General features: G+C 40.2%; 1 protein-coding gene across 4 annotated transcripts in view; it reads left to right on the top strand.

Annotated features, from left to right (window-relative positions):
* The window catches only part of LOC136857783 (E3 ubiquitin-protein ligase RNF19B), a 649,393-nt gene that overhangs the window by 25,358 nt on the left and 603,522 nt on the right, over nucleotides 1-20,513 (top strand). For 3 of the 4 annotated variants that reach the window (XM_067136692.2, XM_067136693.2, XM_068225306.1), the window contains exon 2: nucleotides 17,021-17,073. The gene's annotated coding sequence lies outside the window, so the exon portion shown is untranslated. Of the gene's footprint in view, nucleotides 1-9,758; nucleotides 9,831-17,020; nucleotides 17,074-20,513 lie in introns of those variants that run through there. The other variant, XM_068225307.1, reaches the window with a different exon arrangement.

The raw sequence follows: 20,513 nt of genomic DNA, 5'->3' as shown, positions 1-20,513 counted from the left end.
TCCCACTGAAGTATTGTACACTACGATGGCTTGGTGTTTGTTGTCTGGAACAAACCTTGGAAGTATTTCACCATATCAAGGCATATGTTGCAAATGCTAACTTGCCAGAAAGTAAGTCCTGTAAAAATATTAAAGAACAAATCCAAGACCCTTTAATAAAATGGAAACTAGTATTTTTCAAAGCCATTTCTTTGGATTGTGAGCCTTTTCTTGGGCAATTTCAAAGTAACAGACCGCTTGCTCCATTTTTACACTCCCATCTGAATGAATTATTAAGAAGTTTGATGAATCGCTTTGTCAAGCATGGCAAATGCCATTGATTTTAGGAGTGTGATTTTGCTTTATCTAGGCTACAGGACCCAACAAACTTAATTGAGGTAGGTAAAGTTGATGTTGAATTTAGTACGAAAAAGGTACATAAAGAACTAAAATTGTCAGAGAGAGAAATTCTTGATTTTAAACATGAACATGAAGGTCAGAAAATATTAGTGGCTGTTGTGACAAAACTGTTGGATAAGAATCCTTTAAAGTATAGATTAGTGAAAAGTCTTACAAGTTTGAACCCACATATAATATATCAGCAACCAAGTCTTGGTCAGACCCGAATGGAATATGTCTTGGAAGTGTCGCATGAAGCTAACAGAATAACTGATGTGGCTGATAGGGCTAAAGCATAATACATTTGTCTGCGTTGTGAATCAAAGGAAGCTTTAGAAACTAAATTCAAAGAATATATCTCAATATCTGATGATAGTATGGTTTTAGACATTTTCTTTGCTGACATTTTAGCAGGGAAAAAAACAGTATAGTGAGCTTTGTCAAGTAATAAAGCTTTGTCTTATACTGTCTCATGGAAATGCTGCAGTGGAGAGTGGCTTTTGTATAAATGAATCAGTGTTGGTAGAAAACATGCATGAGGAGTCAATTATTGCACAAAGACAAGTGTAGGCCCTTTGATTCCATTTTGTGCTATGGAGGTGTCAAATTCGTACCAATTAGTCATAGAATGTTATCGGTGAGATTTGCTCATAAGAAATACCATGATTACTTGGAAAAGACATGCCTGAAGGTCAAAGAAGAGGACAGAAAAAACCGAGAAACAAAGAATAAGTGATGACATCAGAAAGGTGGAAGATAAAAAAAGTTAAAAGAATGCAATCACAAGATTATGAACTGGAATTGAAGATAAAATAAGCCTGCTTGAAACCAGAAAAAATTGTATGTAATTTTGTTGTGCTGCATTTTAAGAAAATGTTATTACCAACATTGTGTGTTCATTAGTAATTTTAATAGTAACATTTTCATTATTCATGTATAAATGAAATGTATTAACATTTATTATTATCTCGCAGATCATTATTAAATTGTATGTACTTTACCGTTCAAAGTGTTGTATTTCCTATTTGAGTAATAAATATTATGTGCAGGTGTGTGTTGGACAGCTAATTAGGGTGGAGGAGGCTGTTAAAAATTGTGCAAATGGCAAATTTTTGTCAGGGAAATACTATATTTTTGTCACAGAAATTAGTTTGACTTTCTGGCTGTCTTTTTTATATTAGACCGGCCCCATGGTGTAGGGGTAGCGTACCTGCCTCTTACCCGCAGATCCCAGGTTCGATTCCTGACGAGGTCAGAGATTTTTACCTGTATCTGAGGGCTGGTTTGAAGTCCACTAAGTCTACATGATTACAATTGAGTGGCTATCTGTCAGTGAGATGGCGGCCCAGGTCTAGAGAGCCAGAAATAACGGCCAAGACGATTTGTTGTGCTGACCACATGGCACCTTGTAATCTGCGGGCGTTCGGGCTGAACAGTGGTTGCTTGGTAGGCCATGGTCCTTCGGGAATGTTGCGCCATGGGGTTTGGTTTTGTGTGTTAGGAGTAAAAGCATGCTAATTATGAGATGAAATAAGTGTAAAAATAAATTTTGTAACTTGTAAGATATTATTTTAGTGTTAAATAATAATAATCTACTAAAACATCTCAGTTGATGAAAGCACTGCCTAAATCCAGAGAATTTACTACAGACCGGAATATCCTAACCCACATTCCAGACTTTTAGTGTCAAAGTAACCTCCTCTAGGATTCTGTAAGTGCTAATGCAGATAGTGTGAAATGTTGTCCCGAAAACGAAATACGCATCACGAAGAGTAGATGGGGGTGGGGGATTTTTTTATATATGCCTTATTTGAGTGGGATTGGTTTTCTTTTGGGTGAGTAGTTTGATTGGGCTACATTATAACTAGACACATCTTTGAAATTCGCTATTGGTCTGATAGGACATGAGTTTTTGTATACTTTGGACAGGGGTCTTAGTGTGGGGAAGTTTGGTATTTTTTTGGATGGTGAAACTTTCTTTTCCTTGTTTTGTGAGATTAAGGTCTGTTTTCTTGATCTCTCGTTTCTCACTGTAATATTTGTTGGGTCGCATTGTAACTCTTGAAATCTATTGTTGCTGATTTATTTTTTTTCCCTCTGTACTCATCTTTCTTCCTTTATTACTGTAGTGTTCCCTTTATTTGTGTTTATTTTGTTCAACTGTTTTTAATTGCAAGTATTGAGTTGTGCAATACAGTTGCTTAGTGGAATTTTTATATCTAATATTTTAATTGCTACGTTGATGGCTATGTTTATTTCTCTTTGTGGTACAGATATGCTTTTGCATGCAATTTCTCACATCAGTCGTGTATCTTTCTGTATTCATGAAGGTTGATTATCTTATCAAATAATTCTGAATTAGCGTCAGCGCTACCCTTTCCCTGGTCTGTACACTCCAAAGACATCAAGTTGCCTATTATCTTTAGAGATGAGCCTTACACCTAGAATTTCATGTTTGTCATCTTTAACTTTTTCGTAGCGTACAAATTCTTCTTTCACCAGAATGAATACTCCCCCTCCTATCATTCCTATCCTATCTCCACGATACACATTCCAGTCCTATGAGAATATTTCTGCATCCATTATACATTTATGTGATTACCCCATTGAGGATCTGTCCTTATATTAACACTTAGATACTTACAATGATCCCCTAAAGGAACTTTCACCCCATCAACGCAGTAATTAAAACTGAGAGGACTTTTCCTATTTGTGAAACTCACAGCCTGACTTTTAACCCCGTTTATCATCATACCATGGCCTACTGTCAATCTCAAACATTGTACATCATGCACAAAAAGCCTTATCTTTGATTCTACTTCTTTACTCATTTCATCTCTATAAGTAAAATCGTAACTACCGTGTGTCTGTACATTGACTACTTTGGTGAATTTCCGTACAGTTGTCCGTTTCAGGTGTAATAATGACCATATATATGCATAAGTTCTAGCTTTGGTGTCTGTCTGTCCTTCTATAACTTGAAAACTACTGTATATATTTCCACCAAATTTCATATTTAGAATCCACCTGTCCTTGGGTAGGTTTTAGGGCAAATATTGTTTCTAAATCCCTGAACTTACTGGGGGTTTATACGAAACCGAAACCATGATTTTACACTCCCTCAAAATATGCACACCCAAACTTAATGGAAATCTATCTTCCTTAATGAGAATTAATTTCTAAACCGTTTTTCTCATGTGCATCATTTGTATACCAAGATTAATAAGGGAGATATCATTAATGGCCGTTTTTCGGTACATGTCCCACCTGACTTAACGCAAGAGCGGGTGCGTGCAAAGCGTATTTCTTACAACTTGAAAACTACTGAAGGTATTTGAACCAAACTTTATATTTAGCATCTACCTGTCCAAGGGTAGGTTTTAAGGTCAATACCATTTTAAATTTTCGGAATGGAGTGGGGTTTTATAGGGAAACGAAATGGTGAATTTACTCTCCCACAATACTGTATATAAAGTACAAGTCCAACCTGACTAGAAATCGACCAAACTTGAGGGAAATCCAATTCTAAATATTTTCTCATGTACATTGTTTCAACAGGAGGATTAATAAGGGAGATATCATGAAAGGTTGGCCTGCTGTCATTTCTTGATGGATGCAGTACTTTTGCATCCATCTCTTGGCACAGGCCAGAGCAAAGTGTAGCTTCCAATGAAGTCCCAGTCTATCCATGGCTGTGACAATATGTAAGATGCTGGGGTGTGGGTCGTGTTGAGTAATGGCATTCAGAGCAGAACCAGTGCGTCTGAGTGTTTTGAAAGGTGTTGCTCGTAGGGTCAGTCGTGCTACAATAGCACTGCCTGGACCAGTGAGGAAAGCAATGGCAAATCACCTCACTCCTCGTCTTGCCTAGTACGCCTCATTTAGGTACTGCCATTGGTTTTTGTGGTTTCTCCTATAACTGCATAGCCTTTGGTGGTGCTATTTGAGGATCCAACCAGCCTCTCGGCTGATGACCTAAGAGACAGACATCATGAAAGGTCGGTTTCTCAGGATAAGTCCAACGGACATAGCCCAAAAGGTGTTATACGTGGAGCAGATTCCTGATCTATCTATATAAATCAAATCGTAACGACCGTGTGTCTGTGCATCGACTATTTTGGCGAAATTTTCGTACAGCTTTCCGTTTAAAGGGTAATAATGACCATCTGCACATTTTTTTAGCTATAGTTTCCTGAAAGTCCTAAAATTTACCCCCCTCGCCCAAAATCAAGATTGCCTCACAATCTGCCATACGAGCTGCAAAATTGAAATTAAGCAAAATTATACGTTTTAGCAACTTCAGAGATCTTTAAATTTTTTTACTTTTTATCCCGACGAATATTGAAATATAGAAGCAATTTAATGACAGTGCAGACCTTCGTTTCAAGGTATTTCGCGGCTAAACTGTAAGTCCTGTCACAAAACGAATGGCACAATTTCCGTTCAATTTGGAGTGATCTACAACTTTGGTCCTGTGACATTTTGTCGGCTCTCTCTCTCCCTTATAGGGTAGATTAGCTGCATATTTCGATTGTTCCTAAAATTTTGTGCTTTTTACACGTATGCTACGTAGTTTGACCCACTTATAGGAAAAATAGAGTCATGTAATTTGGCACGCACATTGACACGACCAGTGGCTATATGCGAACCAAATTTCATGATTCTAGCTTCCACATAAGTATTTGAAACATAATGTAGAATGTTAAAAATGTAACCAAATTTCACCCCATTCAAATATCGTAACTCAATCGAACCCATAATTATGGGAAATACTACAAAATATTTTAAGACCAAACACGAAGAGCGTTAAAAAGGACGTCTGAGGGTGCAAATCGTTTGTTGGTATGACCTACCGTTTAGGAGCAGTAAATCTCGAAATGAAGGTTTGCACTTACAAACGTGTCCATGTTTATCTGTCATCTAAATATAATCGTAACGACCATGTGTCTTTACATTGACTATTTTGGCGGAATTTCCATACAGTTATCCGTTTAATTGTACTAATGACCATCTGCATATTTCTTAGTTTTGGTGTCTATTTGATTGAGTTCTTATAACTTGAAAACTACTGAATATATTTCTACCAAACTTGATATTTACAATCCACCTGTCCTTCAGTAGGTTTTGGGGCCAGTATTATTTCTGAAAACCTAAATTTTCTGGGGGTTTATTCGAAACCGAAACCATAACTTCGCACTCCCTCAAAATATGCACATTCGAAATTAATGGAAATCTACAATCCTTAATGGACATCATGAACGGTCGGTCGGTCTTGCAGGTTAACTCCAGCGGACATAGCCCAAAAAGTGTTGTACGTGGAGCAGATTCCTTATCTGTCTACTGTATATAAATAAAATCGTAACGACTGTGTGTGCCTGTACATTGACTATTTTGGTGAAATTTTCGTACAGCTACCCGTTTGAGAGGTAATAATGACCATTTGCATATTTTTGGAGTAGTTTACTGAAAGTCCTGATTTTTAACCCCCCTCACCCAAAATCCATATTGCGGCATAATCTGCCAGGCAAGCAAGAACATTGAAATTTGGCAAAATTATACGTTTTAGCCTGTAGCGGACGGAAAAATTCCAAGATCTTTAAATTTTTCACTCTTTATCCCCGAAGAATATCGAAATATGGAGGCAATTTTAATGATGGTGCAGGCCTTCGTTTAGGTATTTCGTGGAATAAACGGGAAGTTATATCACATATCGGATGGCACATCTCCGTTCAATTTGGAGTGATCTTCAACCTTGTTCTTATGACTTTTTATCGTATCTGTATCCCTTATACGTTAGATTCGTCCCTATTTCTCGATTTTAAGTAAATTTGGACTTTTTACGTGCATAATTCATACTTTCAATCACTTACAGAAAAGTTAGAATCAACTCTACACGAACATTGGCCCACCCAGTACCCATATGTGAGCGAAATGCTATGTCACATAATTATCCGAAAAGTAATGCAATGTAAGATAATCTTACACAAATTTCACCGTATTCAACGTTTCTAACTCAGTCTGACCCATGAATAGACGAGGTGCGAGAAAATATCATAGAACCAACCATTTAGGCCGTTAAATACTGCGTCTTATGATACAATCCGTTGTCGATATGACATACCGTTTAGCAGCAGTTAATCTGTAAATGAAGGCAATATTGTAAACATGCATATACTTTCGTATGTCGATCTATATATACATTCATTGATGTCGATTTGTAGCGATCGAGAAAGGGTGTGTCGGCTATTGTAATCAGTACTCCCCACATCGAATTTGACTGGCAGTAGGAATTGGGTCCTTCTGCAACTCCTGTGTAACTGACATTAGTAAGGAGGGCCTACCATTGTAATGAATAATTCACTTCTCGATTTGATTTGCAGAAAGCAAGGGAGCATGCAGTTTTGTTCAAAACTCCCCTACCCGATTGTGTTTGGCTGTAGGCCAGGAGTCCCGCCATTATAAACAAATGTACCCATCAAAAATGTGACTAGCATTAGGCATAGTGGCCTGCTATTATTGGAAACTCACCAACTCTGTGTGAATAGCAGTAAGCTGTCTGGCAGAAGGAAAAAGGGCCTGTCATTATAATGGTAACTGCACGACTCAATTTTGACTGGTAGTATGGAAGTTTCCCGCCGTTATAATAAAAACTTCTCAGCTGTTATCTGTCTGGAAGTAGGAAAGGGGACCTGCCATTATAAAGAAAACTCCCCAAATCGATTGTGACCGCGCAGTAGGCAATGGGGCCTGCAATTATGATGTAAACTTCCCAACTCGATTGTGAATGGCAGTAAGCAAGTGAGCCTGCCGTTATCATTACAACTCCGCAACCCACACTTTACACTGGAAACAACGTATGGGGACCTCCCCATGGTATTTTTCGGATAACGCTAAGAGTCATGCAATTTTAAAACAATCTTATTTACTGCACGTACAGTATTTACTTCGATATCCGTATAACATGTAGAATATCGTAGCGAAGCACGGGTACATTTGCTAGTCTATACTAATATTATAAAGAGGAAAATTTTGCATATTTGTTTGTAACGGGTAGCCTCAAAAACTACTGAACCTATTTTAAAAATTACTTCACCTATAGAAAGCTACATTGCCAGTGAACAACATGGGCTGTATTTTATTTTCAAAACAATTCGAGGTGGGGGGGGGGGGCAGATATAAAAATAATAGCCTAATATAGGCAAAATATCGAATTTGTCGAACGATGTTTTAAGGCCCTAAAACCAAGCGTTACGGAGATATTGGCACTACACTACCCCTGCTCTAGGAATCGGATAAAGTCATGAACTGCCGTACCCATGGCAACGTCAGCTCCAGGATTCTACAGCAGCGAAATTATCTACATTATATCACAAAAACCTAACATGTTACAGGCATGAAAATTGGTATTTGGAATCCCCTTTAAAAATAAAAGAACACAATAATGTTCGTTTTCACAAAATCCACTTAATGGGGCGGGGGGCGGGGGAAGTGAAAAGAAGTGAGGAATGAGTTGAATTATTTATATGAGGATACATATATCTCAGGAAATGAAGATGTTACAGGCGTTAAAATTGGTACTGGGAATCTCCTTTAAAAATGAACACTTTTTTTTTGGAAAATCCACTTAAGGGAGTGAAAAGAATAAACAAGCGGGTGAATTTTTAAAATGAGTATCTTCTTCTACCGCTTTACCCACATCTGGTGGGTTGCGGGTGCGAACTGTGGCGCATATGTGGATTTGACCCTGTTTTACGGCTGGATGCCCTTCCTGACGGCAACCGTATGTGTAGGGATGTAATTACTATTGCGTGTTCCTGTTGTGGTTGGTAATGTGGTGTGTTGAGTGAATATGAAGAGGAAAATGTTGGGACAAACGCAAACAACCTGTCCCCGAGTCAGGAGAAATAATCACATGCGATTAAAAACTCCGACCTAGCCCGGAATTGAAGCCGGAACCCTGTGAACCGAAGACCTCAACGCTAACCACTCAGCCAAGGAGTGGGTCAGTTTTTATAATGATTATATCTCATAAACTTAACATGTTACAGACGTGAAAATTGGTATTTGTAGTCCCCTTTAAAATAAACACGTACTTTTTGTTTTCAAAAAATCAACTTAAGCTGGAGATCGAAAATGAGTGAAGAAGGAGTTGAATTCTGTTTATAAGGATACTTATATCTCAAACACTAAGATGTAACAGACGTGAAATTTGGTATTTGGAATCTCCTTTAGATATAAAGAAAGCGGTTTTTTTTTTTTTTCTCATAAAAGAGGACTGTTTCTCACACATAGAGTTCTATGTCCCGTGTTCCAGATTTAGGTCTGCCAGTAGTCTGGTCATCTTAGCTCCAAAAGGCAATGCCACAAACGTGGTTTACAAAGAGATTCTGGGGTAAATGAAATGCAATTTTTCGGTGAGTTTTTTTTTTTTTTTTTTACTTTAGGGATTTACAGATAATGATTAGTGCAGTACCGAGGAACAAGTAATATTTATCAAATTACGAAATCCGTGCCAGCGAAGCCGTGGGTAACAGCTAGTATCTTATATATGTATATATAAGAAAACATAAGGGTCCAATAATACTGTCTTGAGGAATTCCCCTCTTAATTATTACAGGGTCAGATAAAGCTTCGCCTACTCTAATTCCCTGAGATCTATTTTTATAGAAATATAGCCACCCATTCAGTCACTCTTTTGTCTAGTCCAGTTGCGCTCATTTTTGCCAGTAGTCTCCCATGATCTACCCTATCGAATGCCTTAAATAGGTCAATCGCGATACAGTCCATTTGACCTCCTGAATCCAAAATATCTGCTATATCTTGCTGGAATCCTTCAAGTTGAGCTTCAATGGAATAACCTGAAATGTTTTAAAACATTCAGCGATAGATAAAATTAAACTACTCCTACTGTTTTGAAGTCGCAAAATGCTATAATATTGTAATGGATAGATAGCGGCACTATTATTCCGGTTTATGCAACAAAGTTTGAATGGAAAAAACAAAGACCTCAGGAACGTTTGTGCTCGCGAGCATTTCTTTACTCGCATGACAGGAGCACCATGGTGCTGGCAAGTAACGGGTTGAACAGACTTGATTTTGTTGTTTGATGAATCTCAGGTGATAGCGACGGAGTTCAGTCGTATGAATCAAATTTAAGAATTCAGCAAGGCTTTCCCACTGTCGCGAAGTTGGTGCTACGTGTGCATAATTCGGGATTGTCACGTGGCATGTGCGCTGCCTGGCTCGCGCATTCAGCACTTCAGGTCCGTTCCACCGCGTCTCTTCGTACTGTTTACTTGGCAAAATAACCTGCTGGGCGATCAATGACAGCAAGTAACACGTGGCAGTATCCGTTTACACGGGCGCTTGTTGCATTCGTGCGTCTGAGTGATGATCAGCAGGCTGTTTTCTACCAGTTCTTAGCACCCAGACGCGTGATGTTACCCTTACAGGTAACCTTCATTTGCAAAGACGTTCGACACCATTCCATGAGCGTTATGTCGCCAAGGAGTTACGCTTTTCTTCCGTATAGTATTTGGGAGGATTACCTCAGTAAATCCTCCTCCTTGTCATTGGATTTCAGTTTTAAAGTACTTTGAATGTATTATTATTATTATTATTATTATTATTATTATTATTATTATTATTATTATTATTATTATAGCTAACTATTTGCCCACACATTTCATGCCTTATGCTTGCATGGATAAAATAATAATAATAATAATAATAATAATAATAATAATAATAATAATAATAATAATGTTATTTGCTTTACATCCCACTAACTACATTTACGGTTTTCGGAGACGCCGAGGTGCCGGAATTTAGTCCCGCAGGAGTTCTTTTACGTGCCAGTAAATCTACCGACACGAGGCTGACATATTTGTGCACCTTCAAATACCACCGGAGTGAGCCAGGATCGAACCTGCCGAGTTGGGGTCAGAAGGCCAGCGTCTCAACCGTCTGAGCCACTCAGCCCGGCCGAATAGAATAATAATCGTATGGCTTCAGCTACCGTGTGCAAGCATTTTGATTTACGCCTTTTAGGTTGCTTGCGTGTCAATTTACGTTCCATTTGACTTTACAGTATGGCAAAGAAGAACCCTATTGGGTGACCTGTGTGTGTGTGCCTGCCTTAATTTTGTTGGATAAACACCAAATGGGCCTCCGTGGCTCCGACGGCAGCGCGTCGGCCTCTCACCGCTGGATACCGTGGTTCAAATCCCGGTCACTCCATGTGAGATTTGTGCTGGACAAAGCGGAGGCGGGACAGGTTTTTCTCCGGGTACTCCGGTTTTCCCTGTCATCTTTCATTCCAGCAACACTCTCGATTCTCATTTCATAGCATCTATCAGTCATTAATAAATCACTTTGGGAGTGGCGACCCCATCGTACTACTAGCCTATATCTGCTTCATTCATTCCATCCCTGACCCGGTCAATGACTGGAAAACAGGTTGTAGGTTTTCATTTTCAAACATCAAATGTGTCGCCAGAGCTCTGTTACATGCTGACATCGTATGACCTGAAGTGCCGAAGGTACTTTTTTCCGCCCTTCAAAATTTCTATTACCTCTGCTAGATGTGAAGCAGCGAGTTTGGGTTGCGGAGGCCGGCACTTAACCACTGATCCACAGAGGAAGCTTTGCTTGCATGAAGTAAATTCGAATGTTTTTAATGTATGTTACAAACGCTGAACGGCTAATTCGGAAGGACATATACCTAGAAGGCAACCTTTAACGCTGGCCTAGGTGGCGCAGTTGGTTAGTCTCTGACTTTCTCTTCCCGAGATTGCGATTCGGTAACTTCAAATACACCGGACTGGGGCTCAGAAGGCTAACGTTCTACCATCAGAGCTACTCAACCCAGCCAGGGGGTGGGGTAATAAGAGGAAAAGACGACCTAAGGATGCCACATTGGGAGGGCAAGATTGAAGAGGGGAGCCTTACTGTCAGAACTCAGCGGAAGTCTGAGTGGGTTCTCCACGAGTCCTTCGAAATTTCGGAACATCTTCCGGTATTAAAAAAGATTCCAGAAAATACAGTATTAGGTGGAAATCGTCCGAATTATCCTCCGTCCTCATTCCATAGATAAACGTAACTAGGTGGAAATGCCATCCATTGTGCTTATCTCTGTGCAATTATGTTTTTCATTTTCCTTCAGCTGCTCTTGGTTTTAAGGGTAGTTGGGATGCACGTAATTACTTTGAAAACAAGCCGGTGTGGTACGAGTATCTCGCATTTAGACAGTCTTAAATGCCAACTGCCTGCGCTAAGATATCAGTTATACAAGATCTGACATGTCATTCTAAAAGGGTTCTCGAAGATTAAGGATTTGAAACTAGGAGCAGAGTTTCTACTTCTGATGAAGACCGACGTCTATAAAGACGGGAAGGACGAGGAAGAAGTTAGATTAATGAGTGAAAAATATTGAAGTATATACAGTGAGTAATAGCTTTGTGAGTATAGCTTGAATTGTGAAATATATATGTATTTGTTTCCAATTTTCTGGTAGGAGCATGATAAAGTATGACGTATACATCTACGTTGAGAACCTAGGAATATAGGGTCTCCCTAAATTAGTTATACAAAAAGAAACCTGATATGTGAATATAGCATAAATCGGATCTAATTGAATAATGCAGCAATTTCAGTAAAAGTTCAAGTTTCGTGTACAAGTATTAGACATTTTCAATATGGGTTCCTTTTGTAACACGACATATATCTAATCTGTATGTGATTTCGTCCCCAAGTCTACGGGTCATATATCAGGGTCATTGGTTTGCTATTGCTTCTCTTATCCGAGCTCGCAGCTCATTTACACTTTCAGGAAGAGGTGAAAGAAACACTTTGTTTTTAACATACCCCACACACAGAAATCCAAGGGTGTCAGATCGGGTGATCGTGGCGGCCAACCTATCGTTCCACTACGTCCAGTCCACGTCATGGTTCAATTGAGGTAAGATGTAACGTCATGATGGAAATGTGGAGGTACACCATCAGTTGAAAAATAAAGTCTTTGTTCATGTCTTCTTGCAACTGTGGCATTAGTTAGTTTTGCAACATATCAAGATAAAATTATTTCCAGTTACAGAACTCAAGATAAAAAGGAATGGACCATACACTTTGGTAGAGCGTGGTGTAAAAAATACACTTAACTTGGGCGAGTCTCGTTCTTGTTCGTTAGCTGGGCCGCCAAGATTACCCGCTCTGACGCCCTTGGATTTCTGTGTGTGGAGCTAAGTTAAAGTCAAAGTGTTTCTTCCACCTCTTCACGCAAGTCTAAAATGAACCGCGAGTTCGAATAAGAGAATCAGTAGCAACCACTGACCTGATATGGTATGATATGATACTTTTTATTTTATTTATCGTATGGCTTTTGGTGCCGGGAGTGTCCGGGACGTGTTTGGCTCGCCTGGTGCACCCATAAGCTACCTGCGCGTGTGGATGTGGGATGATGATGAGGTTGGGAGAGGGTGGAACTTACAGTGAGCCATCTGGTGACGAATTATAGTACCCCTTACTACAGACCAACGGAAACACATTCTTATATTCAAACCTTCCTTATTGGAGGAGTCTTCCTGATGAACAATCGGATATGATATGATTCATAGAGTTTGGGACGAAATCGCAGAATACCGTAGATATATTTTTTGTTACAAAAGGAAGCCATATTGAACATGTTTAATAGTCGTACACGAAACTTGAAGTTATACTGAATGTTTTGCTGCATTATTTAATTAAATCCAATATATACTTTCCTCACAATTCAAGTTCCATTTTGTATGACTGCTTTTTTTTGGATTGTTTTACAGTTGGCTTTACGTCGCACTGACACAGATAGGTCTTATGGGGTTCGAACCCACTATCTCCCGAATACTGGATACTGGCCGCACTTAAGCGACTACAGCTATCGAGCTCGGTATGACTAATTTAGGCAGATATTGTACTTTCCTCAAATTCTAAATGACAACCAGACACAGAATAATGTATCGATGAAGAAAGCCGCAAATAACGGGAAGATCTGGAAATATTTTATGACATGTGAGTATTATTATTACTATTCCCCATCCAGAATATTTGAGACTTGTAGAAATCATTATAGACATTATCGCTTACCTTTGACGCCCCCTCTCCTTTATCGACTTGGAAACAGGAACGAGTTTTTGTTTTAGGAATTGTTTTCATGTTTATTTTTCTTTGGCATGGGAGCTTAAAAGATGTATATTTTGTATCGGTTCCAATACTAGAGTTCAATCCAGTTTATACTTTTTTTCCAATTCAAGTTTCATTTTGTGTAACTGTTTTACAGAGACCCTCTACTTTCGTTAAACAGATTATACATCTATATATATATATAATAAGAGTTTTGTCTGTACATTGCTCAGAATTTGAAAAGAATGGTATTTCTGTATCGGTCATGTCCACAGTAACAAGAAAATGCATTTTTTACTTTTCCATAATTTCTGTCTGTCTGTCTGTCTGTCTGTCTGTCTGTCTGTCTGTCTGTCTGTCTGTATGTATGTATGTATCTGTGTATGTATGTATGTATGTATGTATGTATGTATGTATGTATATATGTATACGCATCACGAGAAAACGGCTCGAGAGAATTTAATGAAAATCGGAATGTAAAGTCGGGTGATGAACCGCTACAATCTAGGCTATAAATTATTTTAATCACGCCGAGTGAAATGGTAGTTTAGGGGAAGGCCTGAAATTTAATTCTCAAATATTTATGTTATTAGTGGTCGTGTCTTAATGAAAATCGCTAGACAAAGATGGGAAATAAGTCGCTACAATATAAGCTATACACGCTGAGAAAAATGGTAGTTTAGGGGAAGGCCTAAAATTTAATGGTCAAATATTTATTTTATTAGTGGTCGTGTCTTCACGAAAATTGGTATGCAAAGTCGGGGAATAGGTCGCTATAATCTAGGATATCAATAATGTTATTCGCACTGAGTGAAATGGTAGTTTATGGGAAGGCCTGAAATGTAATCTATATCTATATACCTATATAAAATAAGTGTCTTGCCTGTGCATTGCTCAGAATTTGAAATGAATGATATTTCTGTATCTGTCATGTCCACAGTAACAAGGAAATGCAATTTTTACTTTTCCGTAATTTCTGTCTGTCTGTCTGTCTGTCTGTCTGTCTGTCTGTCCGTCTGTCTGTCTGTCTGTCTGTCTGTCTGTCTGTCTGTCTGTCTGTCTGTCTGTCTGTCTGTCTGTCTGTCTGTCTGTCTGTACACGCATCAATAGGAAAGGGCTGAAGAGAATTTAATGAAAATCGGTATGTAATGTCGGGTGATGAACCACTGCAATCTGGGCTACAAATTATTTTATTCACGTTGAGTGAAATGGTAGTTTAGGGGAAGGCCTGTAATGTAATTCTCAATAAATAAGTTATGTATGTTATTAGTGCCAACGGTCGTAGCCGTGTTGAAACACCGGATCCCGTGAGATCTCCGAATTTAAGCAGCATTGGGCGTCGTCAGGAGTTGGATGGGTTGCCACGCGCTGTTGGTGGGGGGTAGGGGAATGGAGGAGCGGAAAGAAACTGGCCACCCTACCGCACGTAAACTCCGGCTCAGGAACACCTCTGCGGAGGTTCGGACCTGCCTTCGGGCAGAATAACCCTTACCTACCTATGTTATTAGTGGTCGTATCGATAAATACTACATAACTAACATAACTTTAGTTATGTCGTAAGTTAGTAGTAGTTATGTAAGAAGTTATTAAATTTCCGATCACTTATTGTCTTATACATTGTTAGCATACCTCATATAATGAGAGATATTTATGAATTTGGATTTTTGTTACTAGGTCCATATCAGCGCAGAGTCACGAGAAAATGGGTAAACAGAATTTAGTGAAAATCGGTATGTAAAGTCTGAGAATAAGGAACTACAGTCTATGACAGGGCCTCTCAGGGTGCATGCGCGTGGTGCATGCACTGTGCACGGTGCAAAAGACGACTTGGCTTGGTTGACCAGAGTGCAGACCCCCCACTCCTCGATTTGGAGCAATAGCGCTAACTCTCTCTTTCCTCACGCCTGTCTCGCTCGCTCCGCCTGTCTCCCTCTCCCCCACTTGCGCCGTAGCGCTCCAAATCCGGGCTGAGTTGAGCCGAGCATAGCCGAGTAGCCCAGAGACGAAGCGTTGATCCGAGCCATACACAGCTCTTGCGCCTCGCTCTGCACGCGTGAGATTTTGTGCGTTTGAGAGGCCCTGGTCTGTGATATCAATAATTTTGTAAGACACCCTAATATCACAGAGTCGAAAGAAAAGTAATGTGAAGGCCTGCAATACAGAAAGCTCATAAACTTTATCAACAATAACGTTACATTGACCATTGTTTGTTGTGATGTGCTTTTTGTCTTCTGTTTCCTCTCATCCCCGATAGATAGGATTACTGCAGCGTACCGAGGTTCTTTTAATTTGTTTGACGTCGCACCGACACAGGTAGGTCTTATGGCACGATGGGATAGGAAATGAATAGTGGTGTGAAGGAAGCGGCCTTGGCTTGAAGGTACAGCCTGGTGTGACTGGTGTAAAAATGGGAAACCACGGAATACCATCTTCAGGGTTGCCGGCAGTGGGGTTCGAATCCACTATCTTCCGGATGCAAGCTCACAGCTGCGGGCCCCTAACCACACGGGCAACTCGCCTGGTCGTACCGACTGTAACAGCCTGCCTGTATAATGGAGGGAAGTAGCTGGGGAGTAAGATAACTTTCTTCTTTAGCATGCCATTCCTCTGGTTCATACATTTTCTGATATATCTGGTACGTAATACACTGGTTCATCATAGTATTCGAGCTATTCAGTCCCTACTCTGAGGCACTGATTGGAATGAGTAGTGTGCATATTTAACGGAATAATGACAGAGGAGTGTTCACGGCAGTCTGCGACCTGGTTATTCCAGCTCTGGAACTTTGGACTCTTAGATCGGCACCGTAGTACTGTTCGTTGAAAGTGAGAAAGTGTGCAGCTTTTCATTTGATCGAGTATTTTATATGATAACATTGCTTTCAATCGCTACATTCCTACTGACGTTTTTGTAATGACCTATGTTAAATTCAGTTAGGAAAACCACAAAGTCAGTCTTTCTGAGAATCCCGTAGCGAAGCACGGGTACATCAGCTAGTTTATTTATATGTATATCGTGTCAGAAGCGGAGTTACCTACACATACCAAAAGATGTACAAAAAATGTCTATTGAAAAGATGAAAAGAAATAAAAATAAACTGTGCTCGAAAGGTTCTTATTGTGGTGCACCAGAAATTAGCAACGTCGAGTGCGTTCCTTGTAGTCCCAAGCAGCTCTTTCTCAGTACATGTGGTAGGACAAAGCAGATGGTCTGTAGTCTGCACTTCACCGCAGGCACACACAACAGAATTTACCGAATATCCCCACTTGTGCAGATTGATATTGCACCTGGTAACACCCGAGCGCAGCCTATTTAGAGATCTTCAAATCGTCCAGTACTCAATCATGTCCAGCTGGTAATTCTCCGCGACAGCCAAGCGCAGAATTATGTATCGATGACGAATGCCGCAAATTTATTGTGAGTTTTAATGCTGATTTATGGAATTTCGGAATTTAGTTTTAATTGTTAACTTCTTTTATATTTTCAGGTGTAATGCGAGGAGGGAGTGCTCCACCTGCAGAACTAACCATGACCACCTTGGTAAGTAGCTGCGCATAGAATACAGTTGTTTAAGAGTCTTAAGTATCCGAGTGCACTGTTTCATTGTGAGCAAATTCCGAAAATTCTTTGTTTCAGTCTTGAGGGAAATTTATGTATCCTGTGGATTTTTGTAAACTACGCTTTTAATCGTTCTTCATAGGCATTCAGTTTAATGGTAATGTTAAAGCAAGTGTCTGCTGCATGTAGAATTGCCAAGTGTCCCGTATTTGAAGCCAGAAGAGCGTGTCATGTTTTGAACCTATCAATACGGGGCGGCCAAAACCCCATACATCCATTTTACATCCTTATTCCATTAATTTAAATCGTATGAATATTGTGTATTGTGTAAAAACCTGCCTTTGAAGGCGAAAATTCAAAGAACAACTTATTCAGAATATGTTATCTTTGCACCGAGAATTTGCGTATAAATCATGTTTTTATTGAAGCGCCATATTAAGAAGTGTCTATACAGGGTGTTAGGGGTATACGTACAGATATTAACCTAGTCCGCAAAGAAAAATACATCTCACAATATATACTATGTATTTTTTACCTTATCCAATTAGTTTTCCCATAACTGAGCCAAATATTTCAGGACCTAATGTGTTTTGAACGGCCGTAGCAGGATACGCCAGTTACTTCATTCTCTCCACGCGTAGTGGAAGTACAGTAGCAGAGTATAGGGCTTGTTGAGCTTGTTTCTTATCGCAGGCCAATACATGTTGTTGTGCACTTCCAATAAAAGGCTTGGCAAGTAGGAGAGGTTGACTCACGTGCCAGGCCACTTGCTGTACTCGAAAACCTGTCTAGGGTAATCTGTGTGAAAGGTACACAGAATCCTTACAGTGACGTCGAAGGTCCGCACCACCACATGCATGCGAATCAAGTGCTGTGTAGTTGTGTGTGATTTATAAGACGTCATTGGCATTACTCAGTGATCCAAGCCAACAAAATGAAAGCAACCGGGCGAGTTGGCCGTGCGCGTAGAGGCGCGCGGCTGTGAGCTTGCATCCGGGAGATAGTAGGTTCGAATCCCGCTATCGGCAGCCCTGAAGATGGTTTTCCGTGGTTTCCCATTTTCACACCAGGCAAATGCTGGGGCTGTACCTTAATTAAGGCCACGGCCGCTTCCTTCCAACTCCTAGGCCTTTCCTATCCCATCGTCGCCATAAGACCTATCTGTGTCGGTGCGACGTAAAGCCCCTAGCAAAAAAAAATGAAAGCAAATAGTTAATAAGTAATGAAAAATGGGCGCAACATTTCTGTGCTGTTGCGACATTCTACGATGAATTTCTGACAATAGACAATGCGAATTGTCTATCCTTATTCATAAACTTTTCAGGTCAATGAAAGGACGGTGGACACTGAAAGAAAAGTCTATAAGTATTCAGTGAAATTGCTATTAATGACACAAATTTCAAAAACCGTAGTTGCATCCATCGTGAACATTGCTCGAAGAAAAAAGAGCTACTGTGGAATTGGCGCCGGGCATTTATAATAGAAGGCTTATTCTTCCTTTTCCTAATCTGTTTACACTCCAGGGTTGGTTTTCGCTGGGACTCAGCAAGGGATCCCACCTCTACCGCCTCAAGGGCAGTGCCCAGGAGCGTGAGACATTGGGTCTGGGGATGAAACTGAGGAGAATAACCAGTACCTCGCCCAGGCGGTCTCAACGGTTATGCTGAACAGTGGCCTTGCGGTGGGATGGGAAGATTGGAAGGGATAGACAAGGAAGAGGGAAGGTAGCCGCCGTAGCCTTATGTTATGTACCATCCCGGCATTTTCCTGGAGAAGTGGAAAACTACGGGAAACCACTTTCAGGATGGCTGAGTTGGGAATCGAACCACCTCTACTCATTTGACCTCCCGAGGCTTAGTGGATCCCGTTCCAGCCCTCGTACCACTTTTCAAATTTTGTGTCAGAGCTGGAAATCGAACCCGGGCCTCCGGGGGTTTCAGCTAATTACACTATCCACTACACCACAGAGGCGGACAGAAAGCTTATTACTGGACATTAAGTGCCGATAGGTAAAATGATGACTGTAATGGACCCGTTTAATTAGAACTTCCGTAATAATAATACTACTACTACTGCTACTAATAATAATATCTTTACGTTCCACTAACTAATTTTCACTGTTTTGGGAGACGCTGAAGTGCCAGAATTTTTACCGCAGTATTTTTTTAATGCAAGTAAATCTATAGACACGAGACCGGCGTATTTCAACACCTTCAAATACCATCGAACTGAGTCGCCATCGAACCTGCCAAGGTGGGATCAGAAGACCGGGGCTCTATCGTCCGAGCTACTCAGACTGGCATTAGAGCTTAGAGTAAGTTGGTCGTGCGGTTAGGGGCGCCCAGCTTTGAGCTTGCATTTTGGTGATAGTGGGTTCGAACTCCACTGTCGGCAGCCGGGAAGATGGTTTTCCGTAGTTTCCCATTTTCACAACAGGGAAATACTGGGACTGGACCTTTATTAAGGCCTCGAACGCTTCCTTCCCACTTGTATCCCTTTTCTCTCCCATCGTCGCCGTAAGACCTACTTGTGTCGGTGCGACGTAAAGCAATTTGTAAGTACATGTTTCGGTAATTTCGGGGACATGTCTGCAATTATAAGATTAATAATAATTCGCACTTGTTAAAAGTTCACTATTTTCTTTAGTGTTTTCATACAGGTTACGAGCTACGAAGTTTGAGTGGGGCGTTTAACATTTATTTTCAAAATAGTGAGTAATAATAGACTAACACAGTTATTATTATAATATTGGTAGTGGCTTTGCGACGAATGCAAGCTGACAGCCGCGCGCTCCTATTCACACGGCGAACTCGCCCAGTAGTAGTAATAATAATAATAATAATAATAATAATAAATATTTACGTGCCAATGGAGACGCGCGGTTTCGGAATTTTGCCTACAAGTATTCTTTAACGTGTCTGTAATTCTACCGATCAGAAGCGGACGTATTTGAGCACCTTCAAATACCAGCGGATTGAGCCAGGATCGAGCCTGCTAAGTTCATGAAACCAGTGCTTGAACCGTCTGAGCCACTCAGTCTGGCAACGTGTATTTTGATTCGTTTAATAGACACTGCAAAAGCAGAATGCTTTAATTTACCATTAAACATGTTATTTCGTTCGGAAGCACGAAAGGAAGGTACGTTTAATTAATTTATTTTTATAACACGTCCCTTATTGGTATGAAGCAAAACGTTCGACGTGCTTTGACAATTCAATTCTGATACTACTCACTTGGAAATCCTATCCCATGCATTCTTTCGTTGACGTAAGAAACTTTATTTACGTATACGTCAACACGGGGTGTTTCTGCATACGGCGAGTTGGTCTCCCAAAAATCCATGGTATTGAGATCACACTGTGGGAGAATATTCCACGTAAGCATTTCGACAAAAACACTAGATCTGTCACTTGCCGGTTCGG

The sequence above is a fragment of the Anabrus simplex genome, chromosome 1 (assembly GCF_040414725.1).
Source record: "Anabrus simplex isolate iqAnaSimp1 chromosome 1, ASM4041472v1, whole genome shotgun sequence".
Lineage (NCBI taxonomy): Eukaryota > Metazoa > Arthropoda > Insecta > Orthoptera > Tettigoniidae > Anabrus > Anabrus simplex.
This window is presented reverse-complemented; position numbering and strand designations above follow the sequence as displayed.